We start from the raw sequence: 9,191 nt of genomic DNA on the forward strand, positions 1-9,191 counted from the left end.
GATTGGGAGAACACTTGAAACACAAACAAGGTAAGTGAAAACCCTGAAAGTGAAATCTGGGGAAGAATGTGTCCCTGGGAGCTTTCAGAAGCTGCATTGGCTCCTGGGCATCCATAAGCCCAAGCACAAGCTTGGGTCTCTGCAGATAGCCAAGGCCGTGTGACGCTCAGGACAGGACAGAGAAGGACATACACACTCACTTCTGCTGAACCTGAAGGCTCTGCACAAACCTGAAGTGAGGGCTGAGGTAGAGTTGTAAAGAAACACACAACATGGCATGCCATAAAAGGTTGTCAAAAGCCAAAGACAGAGAAAATGTATGGAAAACAGCAAGAGAGAAGCAACTCATTGCATACAAGGAAGCCTCAATGAGATTACAGTTTATCTTCAGAAACTATGGTGTCCAGAAGTCAGTATGAAGACGTATTGAAAGCACAGAAAGAAAGAAAGAAAGAAGAAAGAAAGAAAGAAAGAAAGAAAGAAAGAAAGAAAGAAAGAAAGAAAGAAAGAAAGAAAGAAAGAAAAGAAAAAAGAGAAAGAAAGAAAGAGGCCATTAACCAATAATTATCTGTGTGGCACAAATGTTTCCACAAATGAAGGAGAAAACACATTGCAAGATAAAAGCAAAAACAAAAACAAAACAAAATGTAAATAATTAGTCATTTTATTAGTCTTGCAAGTAATAGTGAAGGTAGCTCTTCAGGCAGAAATAAAATGATGCTCGACAGTAACTCAAATCTACATGAAGAAACAAAGGGCACGGATGAAAGGAATTGCATAGTTCAGTAAAAAAGACTATAAATGTATTTTTTGTTAATGACATTATCTCTTACTTGATTTGAAAACAATTAGATAAAGTAATAATTATAAGACTGCATTGATGGGGTACGAAAGATAAAATATATATTATTTTTATGGAAAATAATAAAAGTAAATTTAAGGGAAAGGAGCCTTATGAAGACAGACAAAAATAATCTCAATAAAACACTGGTAAATAGAATTTGGCAGCATATTTAAAAGACTATACAGCATGACAACTATGGTTTCAACTTTTGGGTTTCCTTAAAAGTTTATATGTTGAAAACTGAATCCCCAATGCAGCAGTGCTGAGATTTGTGGTCTTTAAGAGATGATTAGGTCATGAGAGCCAAGTCCTCATGAATGACTTAATGCCATTATCACAGGCATGGGTTAGTGATTGTGAGAGTGGATTTGTAACAAAAGCAGCCCCCTGTTGTTTTTTCTGTCTCATGTCTTGCTTCTGCCTTTCCACCTTCCACCATGTAACTAGGCAACAAGAAGGCCCTCACCAGATGTCTGGGCAGATGCTGGTGCCATGCTGTTGGAATTCAGAGCCTCCACAAGCCAAATAAATCTCTATTCTCTATAATTTACCCAGTCTGTGGTATTCTATTATAGAATCAGAAAATAGTCTAAGAAAATGACCAAGTGAGATTTTCCCCAAAACTGCAAGGTTGGTTTCCTGTTAGAAAATCAATTAAAGTATTTTATCAAGAAAACAAAAGCCCAAAATTACATGATCATCTAAAAGAAAAGAGTATCTGTTAAAATCCAACACCCATTTATGATGAAAATACTCAACAACTAAGAAAAGAATGGAGCCCCTCAAACTGACAAAGGGTATCTCAAAATACCCATATCTAATGTTATTCTTAGTCATGCGAGACTGAAAGCTTCGCCTTGCGGGTCAATGATAAGACAGAAATGCCCTGTCTTACAACTTATACTCAAATTGTACTTGATTTCTAGTAAGGGCAATTAGTCAAGTTAAGCATCCAGACTGAAAGTAAAGAAGTAAATCGATGTCTATTTGCAGGGACAATCTAATTTATAAAACATCATAATGAATCCACAAAAAAACAACCTTTAAAGTTAATAAATACAACCAGCAGGATTGCAGCCTACAAGATCAGTATAAAAAATCAATTGTAACTTTGCACCAAAAATGAAACATTTTAAAATAAACTTAACAAAAGAAGTGAGTATGTGTACAGTGAAGGCTACAAAGCATCATTGAAATAAATTAAAGACCTAATTGAATGAAATCTAGTCTATACTCATTGATGGGAATCTCTATATTTTAAATGACACTAAGCTTCAAGTTGATCTACAGATTCAATGCAATTACTATCAAAACCTACCTTTGTTTTTGCATTAAGTAACAAAATGATCCTAAAATTCATATGGAAAATTGAGGTACCCCAAAAAGCCAAAAAAACTTGAAAAATAATAATTTTGGAGAACTTTTAAGTTCTTATTTCAAAACTTAATACAAAGATAAAGGTAGACAGAATAAAGAGTAAAATAGGAAGATAATCTTGATTGTCTCTATGCTAACTATTTTGAATTTAAATGAAATGTTCAAATACCCAGAAAAATGGAACATCAGCAAAGCTGATTGAGAAATAGAAAATCTGAAAGGCCTAAAAATCACAGTGCAATTTAAGCTTTATTTAAAAACATTCCAATGAAGAAATTCTCCCAGACTGCAATTCAACATAGTTTACAAAATATTAAGTAATTACAAATGTAGAAAACTCTTTTAGAAATTAAAATACAAAATACTACTCATCTTGTTATATGAGAACAGTAATGCCTTCATATGAAAACCAAAGCAATGAAAATATAAAAATATTACCATCCCCAAATAGATTACTTACAACTCTAATGCAAATCTCAGTAGATTACCCTGTACAATTTGATAAGAAAATGCTAAAATTTCCACGAGGGTGCAAAGGTCAGAAATAGACAAATTTTAAAGAAGGAGTAAATTGTGGAAGAATTTGTTTTACTGGATACCAAGATTTTTATAAAGTTATAGCAATTAAGATAATATGGTGTTTTGATATAGACAAGATTAGCATGCCCCCGACGCAAGGATGACACGCAAATTTGTGAAGCGTTCCATATTTTTGAGTCATCATGAACAGAGGAATAAAGGGCTCTTTTTGTCATTTTCTGAAAAATAATGAAAAATATTTTCCTTTCTTCAAGGAAGTGAATATTTTGTAGCTGAAGGAATGGCTTCCAGAGAGTGTGAATAAGTTCAGTTATAAAAGATACCAGTGGGCCAGGCGCCGTGGCTCAAGCCTGTAATCCCAGCACTTTGGGAGGCCGAGGCGGGCGCATCACAAGGTCGGGAGATCGAGACCATCCTGGCTGACACGGTGAAACCCCCATCTCTACTAAAAAAAAAAATACAAAAAGCTAGCCGGGCGAGGTGGCGGGCGCCTGTAGTCCCAGCTACTTGGGAGGCTGAGGCAGGAGAATAGTGTGAACCCGGGAGGCGGAGCTTGCAGTGAGCCAAGATCTGGCCACTGCACTCCAGCCTGGGCAGCAGAGTGAGACTCCGTCTCAAAAAAAAAAAAAAAGATACCCGTGAAGAAAAATAAAATAAAATAAATAAAATGGGGAAGCATCCCTCCCTTGGTTTAAGACAAAAAAAGAAAATATAATATGGTCTTTCTACAATGATAGAGAAATACTACAATAAAATAGAATGGAAAACCCAGAATCATACCCATTCATAAAAACAGTAGATTTAAAACAAAACTGTCACTGCAGTCAATGGAAAAAGTATGACCTTTTCAATAAGCAGAACTTGGTTAATTATATATTCATAGTAAAAAAATATGTATTTGCATTGTTTATGTATTGTGTGTATATATATGTGTATATATGTATATAAACGTGTCTATATATATATATATACACACACACACACATATACACTTAAATCCCTAAAACATAGCTTCCTACTTTACATCATATAAATACAGGAAGTACTATAGATGTAAATAAGAAAGATAGGATAAATATATCTTTTAGATTCTAAAATATTTTCATTTTTGATTAAAAAAAAAAGTCTCCCTGAATAGGACTTAAAAGCATTAACTGTAAGTGAAAATGCCGGAAAAAAAAAAAAGCTACAATTAAGAACTTTTATTTATCAAAGGAAAAATGGATAGACTAAAAAGGCACACCACAGCAGGTGAAATATATTTATAGGCCGGGTGCGGTGGCTCATGACTGTAATCCCAGCACTTTGGGAGGCTGAGGCAGGAGGATCACCTGGGGTCAGAAGTTTGAGACCAGGCTGACCAACACGATGAAACCCCGTCTCTACTAAAAATACAAAAAATTAGCAGGGTGTGGTGGCAGAGGCCTGTAATTTCAGCTACTCAAGAGGCTAAGGCAGAAGGATCGCTTGAATCCGGGAGGCAGAAGTTGCAATGAGCTGAGATCACACCATTGCACTCCAGGCTGGGCAAGAGTGAAACTCCATCTTAAAAAAAAAAAAAAAAAAAAAAAATTACAAAATATATAACTGACAATGGCTTTACATCCAGAAAATATGCAATGTGAAACATTTACAAGCACTCCTGAAATTTGCATAATTTACTAAATGTGAATAAATTCATGTTCTAAGACTCAGAAGTACTATTTTCAAATATATTTCCCAACAGAAATATGTTCACATATGCCTGAAGATATACATATAATGAGAGGAGCCGGGCACATTCCTCAGCCCCGGGCTCAAAACAAACAAGCCCAATACAAACACATCCCATCCTCCCATCCCACCACATATCGCCATATATCTCTCAAACTTCCTGAGCCCAGTACAAACACATCCCATCCTCCCATCCCACCACATATCGCCATATATCTCTCAAACTTCCTGAGCCCAGTACAAACACCACCTGGAAAAGTCTCCGATAAGGAGGCAGCCATTCAAAGTTTTACTGAAAGCGCGGGAACCAAAAAGAATTCCTTTGTTCCCCTGTAACTTTCGGGCTATAAAAAGCAAACACTCGCATTGTTCGGGGCCCTCTTGTATGCTGTGTAATGGAGGGACCAAGTTCGAACTTGTCGTAAAGATCCTTGCCGCTTGGCTTTGACTCTGGACTCTGGTGGTCTTCTTTGGGGAATAGAGGGTCTGGGCATAACAATAAGAGTGCTTAAGACAGTATTTTTTATTCAAGCCATAAACTGGAAAAATTACCTCAACAGTGGTTACAGATAAATACATTGTGGTACATTCATTCAGTGTGGTACAGGAATCATAACAAATAAAATATCACTCATGCAACAAAATAAGTGATTCTCACAAAAATAAAGAACACCTAGAATTCTGCCTTTATGAAAGAAAAATAAATAGAAAAAAATGAAACTCCAGTGTTGAGGAACAAATGTGAGAGTGTAATATTACAAGGAAAAGTCAGTAATTTTCATAAAAGTCAGGAGAGAAGAGATTGGGAGTGAGCCCTCGAAGAGGTTCTAGAGTGGAGTGCTAGCACGTTGGGTTTCCTGACTTGTGTGGTGCTGTGTTTGTGATAATGCATTGGGTTTTATTCTGTTTATCTATCTATCTATCTATCTATCTATCTATCTACCTATCTATCTATCTATCTGTCATGCACGTCCCTGTGAAGAGACCACCAAACAGGCTTTGTGTGAGCAACAAAGCTTTTTAATCACCTGGATGCAGGCGGGCTGAGTCTGAAAAGAGAGACAGGAAGGGAGAGAGGGGTGGGGCCGTTTCATAGGATTTGGGCGGGTAGTGGAAAATCACAAAGGAGGTTGCTCTCTGGCGGGCAGGGTGGGGGGGTCACAAGGTGCTCAGTAGGGGAGCTTTTGAGCCAGGATGATCCAGGAAAAGGAATTTCACAAGGTAATGTCATCAGTTAAGGCAGAAACAGGCCATTTTCACTTCTTTTGTGGTGGAACGTGATCAGTTAAGGCAGGAACCGGCCATCTGGATGTGTACGTGCAGGTCACAGGGGTATGATGGCTTAGCTTTGGCTCAGAGGCCTGACACTATCTATATATCTATCTCTTTGTTTTTGAGACAGGGTCTGGCTATGACACAAGGTGGAGTGCAGTGGCACAATCTCGGCTCACTGCAGCCTCGACCTCCCCAGGCTTGGGACCTCCCAGGCTCAGATCATTCTCCCACCTTAGCGTCCCAAGTAGCTGGAACCACAGGTGCGCACCACCACGCAGCTGATTTGTATATTTTTTAATAGAGATGGGGTTTCACCATGTTGCCCAGGTTGGTCTAGAAAGATGAAGATTCACATGGTAGTGACATTTTTGTAAGGCAATATCTGATATATAATTCCTACTTCAAATTCCTTATTTATAAACTGGAATAAAAATAGCCCTGTTCATGAAAAAAGCCAAACTCTGTAAAATATTTGAAGAGGTTTATTCTGAGTCGGATTAGAGAAACATGGCCTGGGACACAGCTTCAGGAGGTCAGAAGAATATGTGCCCCGGGTATTTGGGTTATAGATTGGTTTTACACATGTTAACGGACAGGCATTACGGGCAAAGACATAGATCAATACACGTAAGATACACATTGGTTCAGCCTGGAAAGGCAGGACGCTTCGAAGCAGGGAGCCTCCAGGCTCTAGGTAGATTGAAAGATTTTCTGATGGGCAATTGGTTGAAAGAGTTAAGCCCTGCTTAGAGAGTTAAAGTCAGCATAAAGAAATGCTTGAGTTAAGATAAGGGGGTGGGGGTGGTGGAAGCCCAGGCTCTTGTCATGTAGATGAAGCCTCCAGGTAACAAGCTTCAGAGAGAATAGAAGGTAAGTGTCTCTTATTGGACCTTAAAAGGCTTGGGCTCTCTGGAAAAGACCTAGTAAAGGACCCGCATTCTTTTTACACTTGCACGTTTACTTGCGCTTTTTACAGACTGCAAATTTCACCCACAAGAGATGGCTTTGCAGGCCATTCCAAAATTGTCAAATAAATATATTTTGAGGTAAAATGCTTGGATTTGCTTCAGGGTCTGCGATGTGTCATGTGATGCTATACCAGAGTCAGGTTGGGATTTGGTGTCTTACTGCTACAAGGAGCCTGCTTTGTCAGTCTTGAGATCTCTGTTTTAATGTGAATGCTGGTCAGTTGTGCCTGAATTCCAGAGGGAGAAGGGTATAATGAGGCATGTCTGCCTCTCCCTTCCTGGCATGGCCTGAACTCGTTTTCAGGTCTCTTTGCAATTCCTTTGGCCAAGAGGGCGGGACCATTCAGTCCATGGGGGACTAACAATTTTATTTTTGCTTTACAGTCTGTACCTCATGAAGTTGTTGGTATGTACTTTTAAATGGATTAGAACAGGAGAAAACACCTGGAATTGTGTCTGACACATAACAAGCACTCAATAAACGTTAGCTTTTGTTGCCATTACCCTAATTTTCAGTGTCATCCCTGTCGTAAAAGGATTTATATCTCTTCTTGTAGCATAAACGCAGGCAGATTTGGCACTTAAGAACTAATGATGAGTGAAGTAATCAACAATAGCTAATGTATACTGAAAAAAATAACATTAGATTTTGTTTCTAGCCAACTTTCCCTATTATATTTTGCAGAAGCAAACAAATATATTATGGATTCTATCAAACGGTATAAAATACAGTGCTCCTCGGAGCACAATAGGGCTTTAAGTGCAAATACAATGTTAGTAACACTGAAACTTTGGCAATGGCTAATCAATATTTTACTTGTTTCAGGGTCCCAAGCTACTTGATTTTTTTCTTTTTCTTTCTTTTATTTTTTGAGATGTAGTTTTGCTCTTTTTGCTCAGACTGGAATGCAATGTCACGATCTCGGCTCACTGCAACCTCCGCCTCCTGGGTTCAAGTGATTCTCCTGCCTCTGCCTCCCAAGTAGCTGGGATTACAGTCGTGTGCCACCATGCTCAGCTAATTTTTTATTATTTTTTTCTTTTTTCATTTATTTATTTTTAATTATACTTTATGTTCTAGGGTACTTGTGCACAACGTGCAGGTTTGTTATGTATGTATACACGTGCGATGTTGGTGTGCTGCACCCATCAACTTATCATTTAAATTAGGTATATCTCCTAATGCTATCCCTCTCCACTTTCCCAACCCCACAACAGGCCCTGGTGTGTGATGTTCCCCTTCCTGTGTCCAAGTGTTCTTATTGTTCAATTCCCACCTACGAGTGAGAACATGCAGTGTTTGGTTTTCTGTTCTTGGGATAGTTTGCTGAGAATGATGGTTCCCAGCTGCCTCCATGTCCCTACAAAGAACATGAATTCATCCTTTTTTATGGCTGCATATTATTCCATGGTGTATGTGTGCCACATTTCCTTAATCCAGTCTGTCATTGATGGACATTTGGGTTGGTTCCAAGTCTTTGCTATTGTGAGTAGTGCCACAATAAACATACGTGTGTATGTGTCTTTATAGCAGCATGATTTATAATCCTTTGGGTATATACCCAGTAATGGGATGGCTGGGTCAAAGGGTATTTCTAGTTCTAGATCCTTGAGGAATTGCCATACTGTTTTCCATAATGGTTGAACTAGTTTACAATCCCACCAACAGTGTAAAAGTGTTCCTATTTCTCCACATCCTCTCCAGCACCTGTTGCTTCCTGACTTTTCAATGACTGCCATTCTAACTGGTGTGAGATGGTATCTCATTGTGGTTTTGATTTGCATTTCTCTGATGGCTAGTGATTGTGAGCATTTTTTCACGTGTCTGTTGGCTGCATAAATGTCTTCTTTTGAGAAGTGTCCGTTCATATCCTTTGCCCACTTTTTGATGGGATTGTTTGTGTTTTTTTCTTGTAAATTTGTTTGAGTCCTTTCTAGGTTCTGGATATTAGCATGAAAGCCAAAATTGACAAATGGGATCTAATTAAACTAAAGAGCTTCTGCACAGCAAAAGAAACTACCATCAGAGTGAACAGGCAACCTACAGAATGGGAGAAAATTTTTGCACTCTACTCATGTGACAATTTTTTAATATTTTTAGTAGAGATTTCACCATGTTGGCCAGTCTAGTCTCGAACTCCTGACCTCAGATGATCCACCCACCTTGGCCTCTCAAAGTGCTGGGATTACGGGCATGAACCACTATGCCTGGCTGGCTGCTCTTGACGATAAGAAAAATAGAGCATTTGGAGTCAATAAAAAGTAGAAAAAATCACATCTACAAATGTATGGAAAAAAAATAAAAGACAGTATTTTTCACGAGCGTCCATGTGAAGAGACCACCAAACAGGCTTTGTGTGAACAATAAAGCTTTTTAATCACCTGGGCGCAGGCAGGCTGAGTCCGAAAAGAGTCAGCAAAGGGAGGTAGGGGTGGGGCCGTTTTATAGGATTTAGGTGGGTAGTGGAAAATTA

General features: G+C 38.5%; 1 non-coding gene across 1 annotated transcript; it reads left to right on the top strand.

Moving 5' to 3' along the window:
- The first annotated feature begins 2,833 nt into the window (after positions 1-2,833).
- Positions 2,834-2,935, top strand: LOC112632246. Its single transcript, XR_003121312.1, has one exon. It is a non-coding gene; the product is annotated as a U6 spliceosomal RNA (small nuclear RNA).
- The last annotated feature ends 6,256 nt before the right edge of the window (positions 2,936-9,191 follow it).

The sequence above is a fragment of the Theropithecus gelada genome, chromosome 9 (genome assembly GCF_003255815.1).
Source record: "Theropithecus gelada isolate Dixy chromosome 9, Tgel_1.0, whole genome shotgun sequence".
Taxonomy (NCBI): domain Eukaryota; kingdom Metazoa; phylum Chordata; class Mammalia; order Primates; family Cercopithecidae; genus Theropithecus; species Theropithecus gelada.